Here is a 24,222-nt window from a genome sequence, read left to right as displayed (position 1 = left end):
CGTCTACACGTGGCAAGCACTATTTCGAGGTTGAAATCGATGTAAGGCGGTGAGACGTCGAAGTCGCTATCCCCAACAGGAGATGGGAATAGCGCCCTACTTCAACGTTGAACATCGAAGTATGACACGTGTAGACGATCCGTGTCCCGCAACATCGAAATAGCGGGGTCCGCCATGGCGGCCATTGGCTGAGGGGTTGAGAGACGCTCTCTCTTCAGCCCCTGAGGGGCTCTATGGTCACCGTGTGCAACAGCCCTTAGCCCAGGGCTTCTGGCTGCTGCTGCTGCAGCTGGGGATCCATGCTGCATGCACAGGGTCTGCAACCAGTTGTCGGCTCTGTGGATCTTGTGCTGTTTAGTGCAACTGTGTCTGGGAGGGGCCCTTTAAGGAAGCGGCTTGCTGTTGCCCAGGAAGTGCTAGTCCGCCCTGTGACCCTGTCTGCAGCTGTTCCTGGCACCCTTATTTCGACGTGGGCCGCTTTGGTGTGTAGACGCTCCCCTGTAGCGCCTACTTCGATGTAGTGCTGCCCAATGTCGACGTTGAACGTCGACGTTGCCAGCCCTGGAGGACGTGTAGACGCTATTCATCGAAATAGCTTATTTCGATTTTGCTAAATAAGCTATTTCGATGTAGCATCCTCTTGTTGATGTAGCTTTGGGCTACGTCTACACGTGCACCCAACTTCGAAATAGCTTATTTCGATGTAGCGACATCGAAATAGGCTATTTCGATGAATAACGTCTACACGTCCTCCAGGGCTGGCAACGTCGATGTTCAACTTCGACGTTGCTCAGCCCAACATCGAAATAGGCACAGCGAGGGAACGTCTACACGCCAAAGTAGCACACATCGAAATAAGGGAGCCAGGCACAGCTGCAGACAGGGTCACGGGGCGGACTCAACAGCAAGTCGCTCCCTTAAAGGGCCCCTCCCAGACACACTTTCATTAAACAGTGCAAGATACACAGAGCCAACAACTACTTGCAGACCCTGTATATGCAGCACGGACCCCCAGCTGCAGCAGCAGCAGCCAGAAGCCCTGGGCTAAGGGCTGCTGCCCACGGTGACCACAGAGCCCCGCAAGGGCTGGAGAGAGAGTATCTCTCAACCCCCCAACTGATGGCCGCCATGGAGGACCCCGCTATTTCGATGTTGCGGGACGCGGATCGTCTACACGTCCCTACTTCGATGTTGAACGTCGAAGTAGGGCGCTATTCCCATCCCCTCATGGGGTTAGCGACTTCGACGTCTCGCCGCCTAACGTCGATTTCAACTTCGAAATAGCGCCCGACGCGTGTAGACGTGACGGGCGCTATTTCGAAGTTAGTGCCGCTACTTCGAAGTAGCGTGCACGTGTAGACGCAGCTTTGGAGAGCAACAGACCATTCTCTTTATGATACCCCTTATCATATTAAACAATGTGTTGGGGTTCCCTTGATCCCCTTGAGTCTTGCTTTCTTAACATACAGTCAGTTTTTTTATACTTTCCTAACAGGTCAGATTTTCTAAACCTTTTATAATTTTTGTTGCACAGCTTTGGACTCCCTCCAGTTTGCTCACTTCTTTTTATGAGGATGACACCCCAGACTGGACACAATACTCCCACTGAGGCCTCAGCAGTGATGAGTAGAGTGGAACAAATATTTCCCAGGGCTTACATATAATATTTCTGTAGATACACCTCAGGATGATATGTAACTTTTTGGCAATGTCATCACAATGTTGGCTCATGTTCATTTATTAGTGATCCATTACAAACCCCAAATATTTCACAGCAGCAATATCTCATATGAAATTGTTCTTATTTTGTAATAATGCATTTGATTATTTTTCTTTATCAGTTCAGTATTATTCATTTGTCTTTATTAAATGTTGTCTTCTTGACTTAAAATCAGTTGTATTTATTAAGGTCATTCTGAATTCAAAGCCCAAGTCCTTACAGCCCCTCCCAGCTTGATGTCATGTACAAATTTTATCAGCATACTGTTACTCAAGTCACCAAGCAAAATAACAGTGCTGAATCTAAGACAGACCCCTGTGTGACCCCACTAGGTACATCCTCCTAATTGACAGGGAACCACTGATATCTACCCTTAGGCTATGGTTACAATAGAAGCATCTGTCGACAGATGTTTCTGTCGGAAGAGATCTTCCAACAAAACATCTGTCAACAGATTGCAGCCCTATGCAAAAAAAGATCGAAAAAACAATCCACTCTGTTGACAGAGAGTGGTCGGACTGCCTGGCCACTCTCTTGACAGAATGGCCAACCAGAAGCTCAGCAAACAGGCTGCCCGGTGAACCAGAAGCCCAGTCTTTCAACAGAGGGCACCCCGAACGTCCACACAGTTTTTTTGTCGACAGACTCTGTTGACAAAACTGTTATGCCTCATGGTAAAGAGGCAGTAGGATATCTGTAAAAGTGCTGAGTTTTGTTGACACACTGTCAACAAAATGGATTTTGTGTCCGGAAGCTCCACAAGTTTTGTCAACAAAACCCCAATTTTGTCATCAAAATGCTCTACTGTAGATGTGGCCTTAGAGTACAGTTTTCAATAAGCTGTATACTCATATAATAGGAATTTATTCGAGACCATATTTCCCTTGCTTATTTTTGAGCATATCATGTGGGACAATGTCAAAAGCCATACTATCCTATTCTAAATAGAGCATTTAATGATTTGTTTCAGTATCTTTCAGTTATCAAAGTTAGACCGATTGGAACAAACTAGAGCCCACCTAGTCTGATAGTCTGTCATCTGCCAATGTCATAGCCCAAAGATAGGGAAATCCTTATGTGCAGCCACAGATCAGCAATAGCACTGTGAAAATTGGGTGTGTCCCTGAACCCCTGATTGGCTGAGGATAGGCAGACGAGGAAAATGGCCTCTCCAGCCCACCAGTGTCCTGTTTAGCTAGAGAATGGGTAGGAAATCCCACCTCCATATCCTGTTATCAGCTGTTCTTTGATTGGTGTAAGAAGGAAATGTACAGGGTGCAAGAGATAGGAAACATGCTGTTGATGCTGCAGAGACACAAGAAACATATATGGAGCCAGAGTTTCAGGTGGAGGCTGTAGCCAGAGTGTGCTGTCCCTGTGAAAGCTATGGCAACCAGTGTTCCCTCTAATTTTTTTCCATCCCTGGCTGGAATAAATTTTGTTATGTGTACCGAGGCATGTGTGGATGTGCACCACCCATAGAAACACATGCTGCCTGCTGTGGGTGCTCTGCTTATCAGTTGGGTGGCACCTGAATCTCTCATGGGTGGCCACCCAAGCACTCAGGTCACAGGGAACACTGATCACATGCCATATCTTTGGAGACTATATTCTGTTACATGACAAAAAGTTTAGGTGTCACTATTGGCCAGGGATTTAGCACAGCCTCCCCAGGATTGCAGTACAGTGCAGGGTGATTACGGTGAATCATTCACGTTGTAAATACTCCAGAGAGATACCACGCCCTAGGCAGGATTGCAAATACCGGTTCAACCTGAGTTTTTTAGAGGAAAAAAACCCAGCAGAAATATACCACTTTAAAGACTAAGGCTGCGTCTACACGTGCACGCTACTTCGAAGTAGCGGCAGTAACTTCGAAATAGCGCCCGTCACGTCTACACGTGTTGGGCGCTATTTCGAAGTTGAAATCGACGTTAGGCGGCGAAACGTCGAAGTCGCTAACCCCATGAGCGGATGGGAATAGCGCCCTACTTCGACGTTCAACATCGAAGTAGGGACGTGTAGACGATCCGCGTCCCGCAACATCGAAATAGCGGGGTCCTCCATGGCGGCCATCAGCTGGGGGGTTGAGAGATACTCTCTCTCCAGCCCTTGCGGGGCTCTGTGGTCACCGTGGGCAGCAGCCCTTAGCCCAGGGCTTCTGGCTGCTGCTGCTGCAGCTGGGGGTCCGTGCTGCATATACAGGGTCTGCAAGTAGTTGTTGGCTCTGTGTATCTTGCACTGTTTAATGAAAGTGTGTCTGGGAGGGGCCCTTTAAGGGAGCGACTTGCTGTTGAGTCCGCCCCGTGACCCTGTCTGCAGCTGTGCCTGGCTCCCTTATTTCGATGTGTGCTACTTTGGCGTGTAGACGTTCCCTCGCTGTGCCTATTTCGATGTTGGGCTGAGCAACGTCGAAGTTGAACATCGACGTTGCCAGCCCTGGAGGACGTGTAGACGTTATTCATCGAAATAGCCTATTTCGATGTCGCTACATCGAAATAAGCTATTTCGAAGTTGGGTGCACGTGTAGACGTAGCCTAACAAAATGATTTATTTGATGATGAACTTTCGCGGGACACACTTCATCATCATGTGGGTTTTTTAGAGACCAGCAAAGAAAGGGCTTTTGGCATATAAAGATGTCATTTAAACTGAATTAGGACCTTCTGTCTGATACAGCAAACAGACAAGGCCTTTTCTTCTGTCCAAAATCCTCTACCCTTGCAGAAGGGATAGAAAACCTTGGCCTACTAGGGCTTGATAAGATTGATGAATCACTGCTGCTAAGCTATTTTGTAGGTGTACAGGAACTGTTACTGTTTTTATGTGTTGGGTCTCTCTAATGCTTTTACTCCATGAATAAATGCAGTTTGCTGGGTGAAGACCTATTGGTAATGAGTCTACCCTATTTTAGCCCTTCGACAAAGATTTAACGATGGTCAGACCTGCTCTGAAATCGCAGTGAGGTGCAGAGAGTTTGCAAACATAACTCTCCAATCTGAAGGAAGAGAGAGATGGGTCTGTGGTCTGCAAGAAGTGACAGCTTAGAGGCCTAAAAGCCTGAAATGTGACAGTTCTTATGAGTCATCACTGGACACAAGAATAGATCATTTCTCAAAAGGAAGGAAATGTCCTAATCAGAGAACAGAAATTCTTCTTTCAACCTAGCATTGTCTACATGGGAAATTTAGGTCAATTTAACTAAGCTACACAGATATGGATTTTTCAAACCCCAGATGATAGTAGTTAAATTGAACTAATTTTCTAGTGTAAAGTAGGCCTAATGGGGCAAAGGCTGGAAAATATTGTGGCAAGGGAAGGAGCCACCCTAGATAATTCACAATTGTCCCTTAAGGAAGAATAATTTATTCCTGACTCCATCTGGTTATAGTCTTAGGCTCCGGTTAACGGTTTCCGCTCTTCAACTCTGCTCTTATAATCTGAATTTTACCTTGTGTAACTACAGGTGCACAATGTTCATAAACTGAATTATAAAAACTAAAATTATGAAGATATTAGTATGTATCCAGAATTTACTGTGGGCATTGTAAAGAGAACCTCATTTTCAAAATAATAAAATGCCTGTAATACTAATCTGCCATCAAAGAAGGAGGCAGAAGTCAGGAAGAAAGAATGGGTGCTTAAAATGGAGTATTAATACCTTTAGAATAAATAAAAGGAAATACTTGTTTATGCGGTATGCAGACTACCTTTGGAATGCTACGCATCTGGTGATTCACGACTTAAAGAGTGTGGACAGTTTTAAATGGCAGCTACAGAAGCTAAAACCAGGACGAGAGCAGTCAAATCCCATGTTTCAGGAGTTAGCTGAGGAGTCAGGAAAGAAACGTCCATAATTTTGCCACCAAATAAAGTGCTCCATATTTCACCTTTTCTGAATCATCAGTTGGTTGCTTCTAGAGACAGAATGCCAGAGTAGAGGTACCAATGCTTTCATACAGTTGGGTAGCTGTTATGTCCTTAAGAATCTAGGACATTTCCTATCCTTTGAGCCACTCCGAACTGCCAGCTACCAGAATCTGAAGAAGTGAGCCTTTACCACGAAAGCTTATTACCAAATCAGTAAAATTGTTAGTCTTTAAGGTGCTACAGGACTGTTTGCTTTTTTTTGCAAAGATACAGGCTAACATGGCTACCCCTCTGAGACTATTTGCCCAAATTACTATGGCTGCTTCTACACATGCCACCTCCCATCAGAGGCAGCATGGTAATGAGGCAATTCAAAGCAAGCTAATGAGGCACTAACATGCGTATTCAGCACCTCATTAAAATAATGGTGGCTGCGCAAATTTCAAAGTGCAGATTTTGAATTGCATATTGACAGTGTAGATAGGGGCAGCTTTGAAACAAGCACCCCACTTCAACATTCCCTTACTCTGTTCTAGTTCTGTAGAAGTAAAGGAATGTCAAAGTGGGGTGCTTATTTCAAAATTGCCCCCATCTACACAGTCAGTCAGCAATTTGAAGTCGGTACTTTGAAATATGTGCAGCTGCCATTATGCTAAAGAAATACTGAATATGCATGTTAGCACCTCATTAGCCTACTTCCAATTGCCTCATCACCATGGAACCTCTGAAAGGAGGTGGCATGTGTAGAAGCAGCCTAAATTTCAGGAATACCCTTCCCCTAATCATAATGGATCTAATCCAACTCCCACTGATATCCATAAAAAATTACCATTTACTGCAAGGGAAGTTGAATCAGGCCATCAGAAAGAGAGATGCCACTTCACTTAATATGTGTGGAGAATTGCAATCCTCCTTTAAAAATGAATGGTATCCCATCTCCAAAGCAATAAGATGGCATTTCATTTCTGATGGCATTCCTACTCATTCTGCATCTGCAGAGACAATACCCTCCAGTATGAATAACATTTAGAATAAAAACAAAATCAGAATATTGGTAGGAAAAGTAATTTAGGTCTCATATTGACAAAAATAATTTGGGTGAGCACTGCTGTGAATTAGATGAACAATGTCTGGAAAAGAAGCAGAGAACCTTTCCGGTAACAATAAAATCTATTTGTCTGGGAACCAGGCATAGAGAAAAAAATGCTTGGAAGTATGATTAGCTTTCTGTGCTTTCCTGTGTGGCAAGGGATCTCTGATGAATGTCTTTCATACAAAGAGTCCACCAGACAATTTCCAGAGAATATATGTGAACCTGTTATGCATCCCTTTTCTCTAGCTGCAGTACATGCAGAAACAAGTTCACCGCAAGCATGAGAGAGTGAAACTCTAATGGTGTGATTCATTGATTGACTGTGAGCCAGTTATCAGTGTGACATAGTGAGAGGAGAAAATACAGTTCCTCAGATTGGCATGCTGCATGAAACTAAATGCTCAGGAAAACATGCCAGATCAAAAACAGTTATTTTGGAACTGTCGATATTTATTATATTACCACTTTCTTCTCCCCCCAGCTTTTTGCAAAGAATTTCCACTGGTGGAAGTTTGACCATATAGGAGTACAGTGTTGCAGGCTCTTCCTTATTCTTTTTCCGCTTGATGTCCAGAGATAACCAGTGCTTCCCAGAAGGTAGGAGGGGCGGACATGGGAAGTGTGCTTTTGTAGCTCCATTGGCACTTGAGAAAAAGTGACTCCAAGAGAAGTGGTATGGGGTGGGAGAGAACCAAAGTAAGCCCACCCCAAGGTAAATCCTCTTCCAAGCCCAAAGCCCTGTGCACTGGGAAGCATCCACCTGAGTCTGCAGAGGAAATCACATCCTTTATTGGGGGAGGGGAGAAACTCATATTCAGCTGATATTCAAAATGGGTTTCAGCAGCAAGAGGAAGCTGCTTGAATTCAGTTTGGCATTTATGAAGCTCTGATTTTCTAATAATATAGAAACGCTAATTTCAGATAGTTGTGAGGCAGGAACCATGAGCAAGTTTCAAAAGCCACGACTACAGTGGTTACCTGAGAACTATACCTCTCACACACACAAAATGTTCACTCCCAGAAACATAGTAGAGTGATACAAGTGAAGATTTAATTGCTGCTCCATATTCCTTATGTGAGGTGACAGTCTGGTTTCAGCAGCAAAATTTCCATTGTTTTCCTGGGCCAAGAGGGCAGGATTTCACTCTGATCTGCAGTTTCCCTTCCCCAGCCTGCCAATCTTGTTCTTTGCAAGGTCATGGCTTCTTAAAACTCATTTGTTAAATTGACAATGCAATAGCCTGACCAAATTTAATACATGAATGATAAACAAGAATGTTATTTTTGGTTATAATTCAAAAATATGAAAAGTCTCCTCTCTTTGATCTCTCTGCCTTTAGCCCAGCCCTTCAGCCTTTGAAATAAAAGAAATACTGTTAAATGTGACTTCTTTAAAACAATAAATGGATGAAATATCCTTTTTGTGGCCCTAATCTCTTTGGGGCACCCCTTAACTGGGTTCTGAATACAGAAGGGCTTCAGCAGTGTGCTTTTCTGAATCAGATCCACATTGACAGTAAGTGTCCTGTAGTGGTTAGAACAAGTAACTTGGAGTCAAGGCTTGATCCCCTGCTTTTTAAGGGCTTTTGAAATTGGGCAGCCGCTTAATCTCACAGGCTTCACAGAGATCTCTAACATAAATAAAGCTGGTCATTTTTGCTGAATGTTTCTCCATTAGAAACCACTTATTCAACAAAACTGGAACATTTTTCAGGGATGAATCAATTCTGCAGAGGATTTTGAGTGGAAAAAAATCTCTCTTTTTTATATTGACAAGGTCACAATATTTCATTTAGGCATTTCCAAAAGGTTTTGTTTCACAGAGACTAAAGCATTTCATTTTCATGAGGTGAAAGCTGTTCATTTAGGTTTTACATGTTGACATTTATGTTAGCATTCTAATGTTTTTGAATACTAATTAAATTATACAATCTAAAGGAAGCACTTTGACCTTACCAAAGCAAAATATCATTTATATATTTCAGAAAAAAATTGTTGAAAAATTTTGCTTCCTGGGAAATTTTGAAAAAATCTTTTTGTTTCTGATTTGGGATAAAAGAACATTTTTGAAATATCAGCATATCCTGTGGAACAGAAGCATTGTTTCAACCAACTCTAAAACTGAGTCTCATACTCCTGTTTACCTGCTGTGAGATTGTATTAGATAATGTTTGTAAAGCACTTTTAAATTGCCTAATGAAAGGTGCTCTGTTATGTCAGTATGAAGAGTTATTATTGTATTGGCTCATAGAGCTAACACAGACAGCAACTCCCATTACAACAGAGGCAATTTGCCATCCTCATCTAAATAACCAACTTACATGCACAGTTCTCCACTTCAGGGAGTGTATTTTCTCTACGTATTTTACTGCAGTTAGATTTTTGTTTAGTTTTGTTCTGTTTCTTGCCAATAAAACGTAAACTGTTTCTGTGCAGTAAGAGTGACAGTTGAAAACAGCTGGCTAGTTCAAGCTCCACTCATTTTCTTCAAAAGCAAAGCACTCACAATGGTGCATAATGAGTCTTCATCTTTTGGGGGTCAAGAGTTGCCATGTTATTTACTTCAGAATGTGGAGAATAGAGCAGTGTTTTATTCTAAGGCTACAGCTACACCAGAGAGTTTTGTCCCAATAAAACTGGTGGAGCGTCCACACACAAAATGCATTCTGTTAACAGTATGTTGATAAAAGTCAGCACTTTTGCCAACAACCTTCTGCCTCCCCCAAATGAGGAAGAGCATCTTTGTTGACAGATTGTATTGACAAAAAAGCTGTGTGGATGCTCTGGTGGGGGCTTCTGTTGACAGACAGGGCTTCTGGTTTGCTGAGCAGTCCTGTTTGCTGAGCTCCCAGTCTGTCTTTCTCAAGAGAGAGGGCTGGGCAGTCTGGCTACTCTCTGTCGACAGAGTGAATCACTCTTTTGATCTGCTTTAGTGTATGGCCACACTCTGTTGACAGACATTTTGTCAGAAAGGTTGTGGTTACACTAGCAAGTTTTGCCCACAAAACCCCAGTTTTGTCAACAAAACTCATGGAGCATATACATGGGCTTAGGCACTTTTGCCAGCAGTGTTCTGCCGCAAAGCTTTGAGGCATAATGCTGCTCTCGATAGATTCTGTAGACAAAAAAGTTGCGTAAACACCCCCAGGGGCCTCTGTTGACAGACAGGGCATCTATAACAATGGGCAGGGCTTCCATGTGCCTGTTTTTCAAGAAACCCTGGCTGCTCTGTCGACAGAGTGGAGCACTGTCCTGATTTGCTTTGTGTGTGGCTGCAATGTCAACCGAAGGTTTGTTGGGATATCTCTTCCAACATTGACTTCTGTAGCCAGATCACTGTAGTGGAACTATTGCCAAAATCTCATCTGATGGAAACCTCTGTTGACAGATGTTTCTAGTGCAATTGTAGCCCAGGTGTATAGATTGAATCATTCACCCATTCACATACAGCAAAGGACAAGATCCCCCTCTTGTGACTCTGCATACCAGCTCTACTCCCGAGTCTGTTACAATTCTGGGGGGACAAAATATCAAGTGGAGACGGCTTTCTTTTTCAATATAATTTTATTAGCTGGGAATGGTGGATGAGTTGATGGCAATTTTTGAATAAGAGGAAGCAAAGGAAACTGCATGGGTTTAAAATATACATCTATCTGTAATATCAGTGCAGCTGGTGAATTTATCACTGATGAAAATGAGAAACAGAAAGCACAGGTTACTGTCAGCTATAGACTACTGGCTGATTATATTTAAGCTCCCTATGCATAGCTCCATCAATGCATTCAATGCTGTTCTACAGTAACCTTCACATTTCCAATGTGTGCTAGGTCTAGCTCATATTATCCCCTCCTAATTTTTCTCTGCACTAGAGGAATCATACACATCAGCGTACCATGAGGCAGACTTTTAAAAGAGATCTGCTCCCATTTAGGCATCTGTAAAGTGACTAGTTTTCCCAAAACACTGAGCATCCAGCAGCTCCCTAAAATATGGGCCACTATACAAAGCTTGTAGTTTTAAACAGAAGTCTAGCCTCTGTATGGAAACTTCAGCCCCTTTAAAGTATTTGTGTCTAAGAGTATAGACAATTGCATGTTCCACTGAAAGTGGAAGTTCCACTATTCGTTATCTATGAAGTTCAACCCCGAGATACATGCACTCAGTTTGCGCATATCTTGGTTGAATGCGACTCAGGATGGTGGGGAGCTGTCACCTGGTTGAGGGTTGCCTGCCACTCAGGGGACTGAGGAAACTGACCAGCACTGCAGCACTGGTTAGTTTCCTGTCTCCTGTGAGAGGTGGACAGCTTAGAGCCAGGCTCCAGTTCCTCACCACTCACAGGAACAGGGAAACTGACCACCTCTGCTATGCTGGTCAGTTTCCTGGCTTCCCCAAGTAATGCAAAATTTGATTTACACAGGGTTGTGCAAGAATGCAACCTCCGTGTAAGTCAGGGGTCTACTGTATTAGCATTTTTTCACTGAATATGTGAATATATTTTCAATCATTTGATTAGCTGTACATTCTGAAACTAGTGATATTAGTATTCATGCTGTCCACTTCCTACTGAACACCTAACCTAATGAAAATAAACACACAAAATCAAACAGGTGAAACATTCCAACTGATCTTTATTTTCTCTACAACACAGTGGGGATAATGGTATCATTCTGATACGTGCCCAGGAATGGATATAGTGTATTAGTCTCTGGAAAACTATGTCCACCTCAATGAAACTTGAAAGGCATACAAATACAGTTATAGATGGAATGCTTTCTCTTCTAGAACACTCAGTTGGAGACCTATCTGTAACATTAGCATAGGTCCTATTGTCATAAAATGTGTATGTGTGCTCAGAATATCTTCTGTCATACTCTTCAGAAACAAATTGAATGGAAATGGGAAAAGTGGATGAGGATGCTGATAAGTTGATCTGGCCCAAAAACATCTATCTGGGCTGACATTTAAAGTAGGAACATTTAAAAGGCATTTCTGAGCCTCGTGGGTTAGATCATTTATTGTAAAACATACAACAGGAGCTGTTTATTTGCTAACATGACACAACCAAAAAAGCACAGAAAAACATTACACGTGGAATTTCAAGCACATCCAAAGACAAGCTGTTCAGCACTTTTTCCACAGCTGTGCTAATGGAGAGGATTTCTTGATTTCAGATGGTAAAACAGGTTTTTCCTTTACACAGTGTTGTTCAAAAGAGTTCTCATCCTGTTCCTCCATATCCAGTAACTGTTACAAAACCAAGGGAATAAAGGCTGGGATGGAGGAAAACATTACTGGTTTTCTTTGTATCCTTTTTCAGAAGCGGATCGCTATATGCTTAACAGGAAGAAAACAATACTCAACTACTGCAGCACTTAGTGGGTTGATAATTGTATAGCATTATTTTGCCTTCAGAGTGATACAGCTCAAACAACAAGAGTAATCATGAACTCAGTTGGACATGGTAATTATCTACCTGTGCAGGATCTGTAGGTGAGTGAGGAAATATTATGGTAAATGATCTTGTTCACATTTGAGTTTCAAATATCAGTAAATTCTGCAAAACAGGTGCAGAGTTGCTGAAGGACACGATCCATGTGAAGTACTACTTCCTTTCTGTGAATTGATAAGAACCCTCAATATCCACTGATTTGAATGGGAATCCAGGTCAACTCAGCAGCTGGTTTAACAGCTTAAACCTGAGCTTTGATGTGATTCAGTCAGACTGTATTTCCTATCAGAAGGGTCCTATTCAGCAAGACAATGTCTTGCCTGAAAAGAGAGAGATGGCTGATCACAAAAGGCCTTGGGAATCAAACCAACTACAAGCACATGGTGACTGATTATATTACAAAAATGAAAGAAAAGAAAAACTGTGTGCACACTCATGCATCTGATGAAATGGATGTTTGCCCACGAAAGTTTATGCTCTAAAATATCTGTTAGTTTATAAGGCACCACAGAACTTCTTGTTGTTCTCAAAGATACAGACTAACATGGCTACCTCTCTGATACACTGTCATTATGGGAGAAAGGATTACAATCCTCAGATTTAATTAACTACCTCAAATAAAATTTTAGTATATAGAAGATATTTATATGGTAATTACCCTGGCATGGAAAATCTTACACAGAGGCAAAACAAAATGGAAGCTTTGTAAATCACAACCTTTCTTGAAGATAGGACCTAATTATGTATTTACACGTACTCAGCTGCTTTGTGCACAAACTTTTCATTTGAAGATCCCTCGACACTTCTTAAGTATTGATAATTCTCACTGCTTTACTCCCCTAATCTCAGTAAGTGTCATATCTATTTTAAAAATGGACAACAGAAAGGTAAAGTGAAGCAATGGCAGGACTGAGAATCCCACCTAGTTCTCCTGACATACACTCATGTCTCATAACCACCAAGAATAATATGTGGGTTTTTAGAACATTGCTGTATCTGTTGCTTTCCTCATCAGTTGTAATTATATCTGTACAAAAAAATGGGTGTGGGAGGGGGAACGTCCACTGTTTGAAGTAACTGAAAACTCTCTGGTCATTTCTGCTTCGTATAGAGGAATGCACTGCAGAGAAACAGGGTTCATTCATTCTGGACTTGTAAGTCACACCTGATGCAGTTATTTCAATTAAATTAATCTGTGCCTTCCAATAATATACTGAAAGAAGAGAAATTGAGAGGGATAGAGGTCCGTTTCCTAAAGTCATAAGCAGAATCACCTGAAGGTGATGGCAAATAAAACCTCCATGATGATGCACAGTAATATTTCTACCCATGCAATATTTTTAATTCATTTTAAAAAAATGTTATTATTCCTATAAACAGAAAGGTCCAGATACTGCCACTTGAGGAAGGAATGATGTGTCTGTCTCTCTAATAGATCCATTCAGGTAGATAGCTAAATAATCTACTCTTACAGTAGACAGAGAGAGAACCTGTCTGTGAATGAAGGAAGAATGTTCTTTGTCTCTGTCTTCCTATCAAGTGAATAAAATAGACTATCAGTCTAATAATTTTAACTCAGAATGGAAAGGGCATATGAATCCATTGTATGCATATTTTGAGCTTCTCCTTACCTATGCATCTGAAGCTTTTATTTGTCCATTGTTTTGTCCCTATGCACCATGCTATGTGTATTGCTAATGCTTTATGTAATTGGCTCATTTGATACCTATATTTAAATATGTCTGTGTAGGCCCCATAACTGCTTCATTAAATTGTAGATTAAAATGGAGCTAGTGTTTCGCAATACAAATTAAATCATTAGAATGCAGCATTCTCCTTTCATGTCAAATGATGTGATATTATGATGCTTTCAGTTTGCTGTCAGCATCTTGCACAGAAATCTAGCAAAAAGGGTAACTGATGTGGGTTGCACTGTCACAGTTTAAAAGCTAAGGCCCTGTAACATAATTTCAATGAGAAAACAATAATGAGTTTTCATGTGATTTAAATTATCTGGACACATTATTGCAGTGACATTTATGCAAATATACTCAAGACTCCTTGGTGCTAACAAGGAAATTAGGGCTGTGAATGAAAAGTGCCAGAAATTTCTTGGAAAATTGCATGTTCTGCAAACAAGTGGCATTTGCTTTCTAATTTTTTTAACAGCAATATCAAAAGGGAGGATTTTTCAAACATAGTGGTCCAAATTTTCCCTGATATGACTTTCTTTACTCGGAAATGTATTTCACCAACATACATAAGACATTTTACTTGCAAATTATCTTTTTAATTAGATAATTTTGGATCTAATATTAAATACTGATCCTAATATTCAGAGCCTTCAGCTGTCTTGGATCTGATGCAGAATATTTTAGTTCTTGAATTTGGTATCTAAATATGCTATTGCTTAAGTGACTGTAAACAGACAGCCATATAAATACTGTACACTCTTAGGAAAAAACGAAATGTTGCTTATTCTCCAGTGATGCACTCAGTCCACATTAAATACTTTGTTAGCCATTGGTTAGCATTTGCAGTGTATAGTCTTTATGCTGGTTTGCTTCACGCTGTAGGATTTTCTGCCAATTTGTGATGCCATTTCTTCTAGTTCGCTTTGGGGTTCATGGTTGATAAATTACTTTGAAAATACACAAAAACCTCATGGAGGATAAGAAATCAAAGAAGGTCACAGTCAAGAACAAAAGTACAAGGGTAGTTTTGAGGTTCCAAGCTTGTTTGAACTTCTTTGAATTAATGCTTCTTATGAACAAGAATTCATCCATAGCCTTCTGTTATTTTAGAAATATACTGTAGGGAAGCACTGGTACTATTATATAGACCTGAACAAAGAGTTGCTATCTGGGAGAGGTATGGATATATACAGTTAATTAAAGAAAGAACCTGAGTGACTCAATATCTTAGTAAAGACTTATTCTAAAACTCAAGATGAATTTTATAGATCTCTATAGATCTACATGACTATTACACTCTGCATTGGATCAAATAATTTGAAAAAATAAGCCTTTTGGGATAACAAAGAATGTAGGTAATTTTATCCCTTTAGCTAGCATTTCTCTGATTGGTGATTGAAACCAAAAACAGAAACAAAAAAAGCCCACAACATCACTCACCACCTACTTGAAATAAACAGGATGTCAAAATCACCAGCACTTGATAAGATCCATACATATTGTTAAAGAACTCAGTTCAAGTATGCACTGCTGTGCATTTATGCTTATTGTTCATTATACCGTTCATTCATTCATTCACTATCTCCCATACACCCATCAACATGGAATCCAAGTGCCAAATATAAGAAATAAAATCTTATCATTATTCAAATATGGATAAGTTTCTCACTTCCTCCCTTGATGGAGTAGTAAATTAAGTGAGAGTCTTATTATACATAATATAGTAGTAGTAGTAGTAGGCATCCTTCAGTCTGCATAGACTATGGATCACGCCCTTTATAGTTTCAACTGAGGACTTCATTTACAGCGTCTACTGTGACTATGAAGACCCACACAAGAGTGAGAGTCCTTGCTGCATCTGTTGCAGATGTAGTGGATGTCTGGCAAGTCCTTAGTGTGCTTTCTGTGCGCTCGCTTCTCCTCTGCTAGCTGTCGGATCCTCATCTTGCCCTTCTGAAGGCCCTTGTGTAACCCCTGCCTCCATCTGCTGTGGTCATCTGCTAGTTCTTCCCAGGTGTCCAGCTCGATGTCTACCTCTCTGAGGTCTCTCTTGCAGACATCTTTGTAGCGCAACTGGGGGCATCCGGGAGGTCTTTTTCCAGAGGCTAGATCACCATACAGGATGTCTTTTGGAATCCTTCCATCATTCATCCTGTGGACGTGGCCAAGCCAGCGGAGCCGACGCTGCCTGAGGAGGGTGTGCATGGTTGGGATTCCAGCTTGCTCAAGGACGGCGGTGTTGGTCACTCTGTCCTTCCATGGTATTCCAAGGATGTGCCTGAGGCAGCGCAAGTGGAAGACGTTCAGCCTCTTTTCCTGGCGGGCATACAGGGTCCAAGTCTCGCTGCCATAAAGGAGGGTGCTGAGGATGCAGGCTTTGTAGACTTGCATTTTGGTGTGAGTGTACAGCTTGTTGTTATTCCACACTCTCTTGCTGAGTCTGGACAGAGTTGTGGCCGCTTTTCCGATCCTCCTATTTACCTCAGTGTCCAACAACAGAGTGTCAGTGATGGTGGACCCGAGGTAAATGAACTCGTGGACGACCTCTAACATATAGTTGTCAATGCTGATTGACGGGGATTCAGCAACATCCTGACCGAGTACGTTTGTCTTCTTTACGCCGATGGTAAGCCCAAAGGCCTTGCACACTTTGGAGAACTGATCCAGCAGTTTTTGAAGCTGGTCTTCTGTGTGAGACACTACAGCAGCATCGTCTGTGAACAGCATGTCTCTGATGAGGACTTCCTGCACCTTAGACTTAGCTTTCAGCCTTGCAAGGTTAAACAGTTTCCCATCAGATCTTGTGTGCAGCAAGATGCCCTCTGTTGAAGATCCAAAGGCATGCTTCAGGAGGAGTGCGAAGAAGATCCCGAACAATGTCGGAGCAAGCACGCATCCTTGTTTGATGCCGCTCCTGATTCTGAAAGCATCCAATAATGCGCCGTCACATTGGATGGTTCCTCTCATGTCTTCGTGGAATGACTGGCTCATCTTGCGTAACCGTGGAGGACAGCTTATCTTGTGGAGCAGTTTGAACAGACCATCCCTGCTGACCAAGTCAAAGACCTTGGTCAGGACGATGAAGGCTATGTAGAGTGGCTTCCTCTGCTCCCTGCACTTCTCCTGCAGCTGCCTTAGAGAGAAGACCATGTCAATGGTAGACCTCTCTGCGCGGAATCCGCACTGCGATTCAGGGTACACCCTTTCAGCAATCTTCTGGAGTCTGCCAAGGATGACGCGAGCGAACAGTTTACCAGCGATGCTTAGGAGGGAGATTCCATGGTAGTTGTTGCAGTCACTTCTGTCTCCTTTGTTCTTATACAATGTTACAATGTTAGCGTCACGCATATCCTGTGGAACCTCACCCTCTTTCCAGCACAGGCACAGTAGCTAATGTAGGGGTTCCAGGAGTGTGTCTGTGGCACACTTGATTACCTCTGGTGGTATACCATCCTGGCCAGGGGCCTTTCCTGCTGCAATGCTGTTGATGGCTTTCTTCAGTTCATCCACAGTCAGTTCCTGATCCAGTTCGTCCATTACTGGTAGGAGCTCGACGGCATCAAGGGCTGCGTCAACCACAACGTTCTCGCGTGAGTACAGCTCGGAGTAGTGCTCAACCCAGCGCTCCATCTGTTTGGCTTTGTCAGCGATGACTTCACCAGATTTGGATTTCAGAGGTGCCATCTTGTTCTGGGTGGGTCCTAATGTCTTCTTCATACCCTCGTACATTCCTCTGAGATTACCAAAGTCAGCACAGGTCTGGATGCTGCTGCATAGCTGGAGCCAGTGGTTGTTGGCATAGCGCCTGGCTGTCTGCTGTACTGTTCTTCTGGCCGTTCTAAGTGCTTGCTGGGTACTCTGGCTTGGTGAGCGTTTGTACTCCAGGAGTGCAGCGTGCTTCTTTTCAATGATTGGAATCATCTCATCGGAGTTAGCTTCAAACCAGTCGTTCGTGTTTCTAGCTGTTCTTCCAAACACCGACAAGGCCGTGTTGTAAACTGTATCCCTCAGATGTTGCCATTTGGATGTCACATCGGCACCCCCAGGGCCGCTGCGCAGATTTTCCTGGAGGGTCTCTCTGAACTTTTCAGCTTTCTCCGAGTTTGCCGTCTTTCTGGAGTCAATGGGGGGCCTTCCAGCAGGTTTAGAGCAGTACAGCTTCTTGGGTCTCAGCTTGAGCTTGGAGCAAACTAGCGAGTGATCTGTATCACAGTCAGTACTATGCTAGCTGCGTGTCAGAAGGACGTTTTTGAGGTTATTACACCTAGTGATGACCACATCTAGTTGATGCCAGTGCTTCGAGCATGGGTGTCTTCACGACACTCTGTGCTGTGGCTTTGTTTGGAAGAATGTGTTTGTGATGCACAGGTTGTGGTACGTGCACAGTTCAAGGAGACGCAGTCCATTGTCATTCATTTTTCCCACACCGAAGTGTCCTTAGCAGGAAGGCCATGAGGCCCAATCAGCTCCAACTCTTGCATTGAAGTCACCCAAGATGTACAGTTGTTCATGAGCAGGTATTTGCACTACAGCAGCACTAAGCACATCATAGAACTTGTCTTTTACTTCTGGTGTGGCGTACAGGGTTGGGGCATAAGCACTGATCAGGTGGACGGGACCGGCACAAGTTTGAAGCGTGATCCGAACAAGTCTTTCTGATCTGCCCATGACTAATTCCACCATTTGTAGAAGGGTGTTTCTGACAGCAAAGCCAACACCATGCTTTCTGGGTTCTTCTTGGGCTTTACCCTGCCAGAAAAAGGAGTAGTCCTTTTCCTTTAGAGATCCCGAATCTGTGAGTCGTGTCTCTTGCAGTGCAGCGATATCAACTCTGAGCCTCTTCAGTTCCTTGTTGATGACAGCGGTCTTTCCGGTGTCACTGATGGCCTGAAGATCTTCAGTCAAGCCGGTCAGCATGGTCCGCACATTCCAGCAAGCAAGCTTAAATTGTTGATGTTTCTCATTTCTTATTGATTTTTTTATTGGTTTGCCTGATGCCCAAATTTCAGTCACTTGTCAGGTTCAGGAACCTTAAGCCTCACGCACCGAGCAAGGCAGGTGAACTGTGGTGGGACAGTACCCTATTGGCTGGGGGCTGCCCAGCTTGAGGCGGGTGGTGACTGTCCAATGAGATGTGAGGATCTCTCCCACCATCGAAGGCGACCCCTGGCGCTCGCTCTCTACGCCAATCGAGCAAGAGCTTATAACCGGTATCTGTTGCCTCCTGTGTTGATGCAACGCTATTCAGCGATGCCGGAGTACCTCTCCGGGCACGAGCCTGGGCACTTATTATGGAGACTCTGGGCTGCCCAGACACCAGTGTCACCCTCTCGGCTTTACTGATATAGTCCAAAGAAGAGGATAACCTCCACGTCTCGTACCAGCTCAGCTGCAGGAGTTGCCGGGACAGTGCCAGAAGTTGACACCGAACTGCCTTCGGACTCCACTCCGGATTTTCTGTCAGGGTTTACTCCCTTAGCCTTGCTCCTTCCCAGGATAACCCACAAGGCAGTGGGGTGTGGAGAATGTGGTTAAGGATCCCACTACTTCATACCTCCCTGTCATCACGAGTCACCATAGCTCCCTGTGGAGCAATGACCTCATATCCCCGGGACCCTCCTCCCCACCTTTCGCCTCCCCCCCCAGCTACCATCACCATAGGACCCTCCCCAACCCACTACCCCCATCTGCACCCATGTCCACCCTCCTCACTGCACTGGCCCCTCTCCCCCCAGCTGCTCTCAGTGCCCCCAGGTCCACCTTCCCCCATCACTCTTCAGGCTCTTCTCTTTAGAGACTCCTTTTCCTGATAGTGCTGCCTTGCAGGGCACAGGTGGAACACCATACCTGAAAAGAACAACAAACATGGGGCTCCTCCCTAGGTGAACTCCCAGAGGCAAACTCTCTTCCCTGTTAGCTGCTGCCCCCTGTTTGCTGCTCACAGCTAAACTAAACATTTCTTTATAATCAGCTCAACCAATTATTTACTCCACTGGTACCCAGTTTTGTTTTTTTTAATTTTTACTCCCTCAGCCCAAACCTTAAATAAAGTAACAGTGGTATTTTAATAGTCATTACAAGTTTAACACAAACCTCTTCCTTTGCATGACCCCACTCCAATTAAAAACACAGGCTTGGGACCTACTCCTTATGCTAAAATCCAAACTCAATTTAAAACCACAGTTCATCCCAGTCTAATGTGAGCCCATACTCCAACAGTGTAAACACTTCTTTCTTCCTGCTTTTAGTTTAAATTGACAGATGCCAGAAAGCAAATATTTGAGATTCTGCGTTTGCAGCTTTATCAGTTACTACTTCAGTTTTTGCAGTGTTTTAATTTTCCATTAAAGGGAAAATTTTCAGTGGAAAAAGATTATGGGTGGCTACAAGAAATGATCTAAGACAGATATTAAGATAAGTCACCCATCAACATAAACTTCAAATTATTCTCTGGTACTTTTTTCGTTCATTTATAAAGTGACAACATCACCTAATGCTAGGCCCCTATTTAGTAGCTATGGGGATTGCCAAATATATTTTTAAAACTATTTAATGAAATTGCTTAAAACTGCAGTGAAATCAGTGATCTGATTATTTTTCATCCTATATTTGAACAGTGCCTATCTTGGGACAGTGAATTCCTCTAGGCTACTTTCTTCTTATACCTTCCTTCATCTATTTCACTTCCTGGATCTTGAATATTAGCACTATGAATTTTACCAGAAAGGGGAACAGACAGTGAAATCAACCAGCCTATGTAAGTGAAACATAAGCTTTGACAGTGAAAAGCAAAAATCAGATTAAGAATTGTTTCTGCTTTTGAAATGTTATCAGCACCACAGCAATGGAAATATTTTAAAATGAAATTATTTTCTTGACCTGGTTCCTTGAAAAAGCTGGTGGGAGGGAAATCAATAGACACTTATTTTTTTTCCTACTCCTAAAAGATGTAATTAATTTGTGTGAAATATAGAAACTGGGGTAAAATAATGTACGGACATTGAGAATGTCAGACAGGAACTGTCTGACATAATATAGATAGACCATATTATTCCATGGATGAACCTCTCAGGAAGTTGTCCTGGTGCAGAAAAGAAACTTCCTGGCCTTACACTGCTGTCTTTATTGAAGAAAACCTTTAATGAGGTGTGGCTTGCACTGTGCTCAAAGATGCAAGACAGGAATACAGTCTGATCAATCAGCAAGACACAATCCGTCCTATAGCTCCCAAGATGCAAAGTGTGCATACCCACGATACCACTCAGTATATGAAAACAGACCCTACATGTCTACCCATGCTCTAAATAGTAGAGGTAGAAATCATGTTGCTGGACTGCTAGGAGGTTATGTTCCACTTCCCCAGCACACTCTCTTATAGATTAGACTTATTCTTGCCATAAACAGGTAATTGCACACTGCTTAATTTATTTCTTGATACAGGGCTCTGTAGCTGTTGTTTTATCTTTACTTCAGTGACATACATACAATCTTCCACAGGGATTTGGAACCAGCCTAGCTATCACCCGTGTAAGTAGGGTCAGAGATCATAACATTACTGAACCAAAGGCAAAAAGGTTCATACAACAACTTGTGGAAACATCTGTCTCACCAGCTTGAGAAAACTGTGCCTTTCACAGCCAGCCACACTCTTCCTCTTTTGGTCTTCTCAAAAGTGACACACTTCAGAATCTGAGCATTACATTATGAAACCAAGCATCAGGCAAACAATGCAGCATCTTATGCCGGGGAAGAACTACATTATTTCTCCCACAAGTACAATACCAGAAATGTTGTTTGAGCAAAAATAACAAAAAGTCCCAAAGTGGGAAAGAGAAGCAAAGAACAAAGCAAAAGAGGCTGGATAGAATCCAACACAGTAGTTTCTTTTTTCCCCAACTCTTTGATGTGCATGAGGGCTTCGCCAGAAACAGGTAGAAGCACTCTAAGTTGAATGGGATTTCAAACAGAGAATGACTGGTGTTGGCAGATACTAAGTTAAATTACTAATGGACAAGAAGGATAAATTCATCAGGCTAGTTACTTTTTGGTTGATTTGCTGGTGCCAGTCTATTAGACATGATCAGAAGCTATCTTACATCCGTGGCTACTGACATACCAACCTACCCTGAATTTCCAGTGTTCCGTCATGTTAGTGAAAGAAAATGTGTCACAAATAGGCTTGGAAGGCTTAGCTTTATATTTGTAAAGACCGGTAAGTGCTATTTTCAATGATCACACGTAGATGAAAAAATATGCCCCTATTAAATAACTGAAATGCATTGATAGGCAAAGTAAGAAAATGCTGCTTGAGAAATAGAGTTCTATTTAAGTACATTTATTTTGCATATCTTGACATGTGATTTTGATTATAATAGTTACAAAGCATTAATTCCTCAAATCTCAATAGCTACTGTCATTAACTTGGTATTTGCTTGACTTTTCCCGACTGATTTCCCTCAACTGTAAGCTTTTGAATCAATGAAAATTGAAAAAAAATGCCTTAAAGCCCACTATGACACATAGCCATTAAAATTTAAAAATCAATAAAAAAATTAAAATAACCATTGGTAGCATTAATCCAAACTACACAAAAGTAAAACTTGAATTCTGCCAAGCCTAACCATAAACCAGCACCACAGAAGAATGGAAAATTGAAAGTGGGTTTATTGTCAATCCCATGGCACTTTTCAGAACAGGGAGGGTGTGATAACCCTACTTTACTGGCTGAACTCCAAGTTGGTTAATTATATTCTGCCTCCCAAGTTCCCTCTCCAGTTTCAATTAAAGTAATTATTAATTATTTCCCCTCATAAAACTGTTAGTAGTACTGCTGACCCAGAAAGACTGCTGCATTCCATCCGTGCTGTGTTTACATAGCAATGAGATTTGGTATCCTAATGATCTACATAAGAGTGAAGTATTATTACTTTTATTATTACCAGTGTGTCAGTAATGATACAGGATTGTTATTGCATTTTTCAGTGAATAGATTTTATTTTTATAGTAACCTGGGCAGCTTTCAATCAAAGAATGAAGCTCAAATTGTAATTAAAACTCCATTTCTTAAAAACAATGGATAATATTAACTCTCAGGTGACAATACCAGGATTTGTTGTTTTGTTCTCATTTTTCTCATGCTGGTTTTCTTTTTCTAATTAAAGGGTTTGCATTTAAAAGTTCTAAACAATGGAGTTAGATACCTTGCCTCTTGAGCCTATTCTGGAATTTAACACATTCTATTTCTTGTAATTTTACCATGTGCTCTGAGCAGGAGCACTTATGAGAAAGTAGTTTTAGGATCAGACACATTGTTAGGAAATTTCCCATTTTTAATTGTATTTAATTACTCTTAGCATACTTCTCTGTATCACACTAACGATTTGTATGCAAAGTGAGGTATTGTGCTCCTCACAGGTGTAAGTTCTAAACAGTGCTGCCGAGGGGATGGTGAGGCAGCAATGGGGCAGCTGCTCCAGGCTCTGGTGATTTAAAAGGACCTTTGTCTCTTTTTTTTGTTTTGCTCCTTAAATATAGGTAGAGTAAATTCAAGGAGCTCAGTGATTTGGGTAAATATGTGGCTCTAACTGGAGATAACTAAGCATTTATAAGATATCTGTCACTGTGGAAACTAGCAAAAGTTTATACATTTATCCCAGTCTTATATAAATGATCTGGAATTCCTGATAATGCCTAGAAATGTAACTGGAAAGTGCATTCTCATAGGCTGTTTCTACACACGCCACTTTCTTTGAAAGTGGCATGCTAATACACTGCCTGAAATATGCTAATGAGGTGTGGATGCAAATAAGGTCATGTGATAAGGATGCATAAGGCCATGTGATTTGGAGCCCGGAAGTCTATTCTTCCGAACTCCAAAATGCCGTTTAGAAGCGTGGCCCCTGGGAGGTCTTCCAGAAGGAAGTCCTTCTGGAGGCCTCTTCTTCCCAAAAATGTTCAGGAAGAAGGGGCCTCCAGAAGAGGGATTTCCTTCCAGAAGATGCCCTGGGGGCTGCGCTTCTAAATGGTGTTTTGGAGTCCAAAAGAACGGTCTTCTGGACTCCAAATCACGTGACCTTATGCTAATGAGGCACAGGAAATTTGCATCTGTGCCTCATTAGCATATTTCTGGCCATGTATTAGGATGCCATTTACAAAGAAAGTTGCCTGTGTAGAAACAGCCATAGTTCCTTTACGTAGGCTACATCTACACTGCTGATAGGAATAAGGGGATTTCGAAGTTGGCTGGGATCTTTCGAAAAGGAGCCCTGTCTGGATGAGCCGCGCAGGAGCAAAAAGTGACAATTTTGAAGTGCTGCGGCTGGCAGCATGCTAATGAGGTGCTGAATATGAATTTCAGCACCTCATTAGTATTCTTTGAAATGGCCATTAGCAT

Source organism: Carettochelys insculpta, chromosome 6 (genome assembly GCF_033958435.1).
Source record: "Carettochelys insculpta isolate YL-2023 chromosome 6, ASM3395843v1, whole genome shotgun sequence".
In the NCBI taxonomy this organism is placed as follows: domain Eukaryota; kingdom Metazoa; phylum Chordata; order Testudines; family Carettochelyidae; genus Carettochelys; species Carettochelys insculpta.
This window is presented reverse-complemented; position numbering follows the sequence as displayed.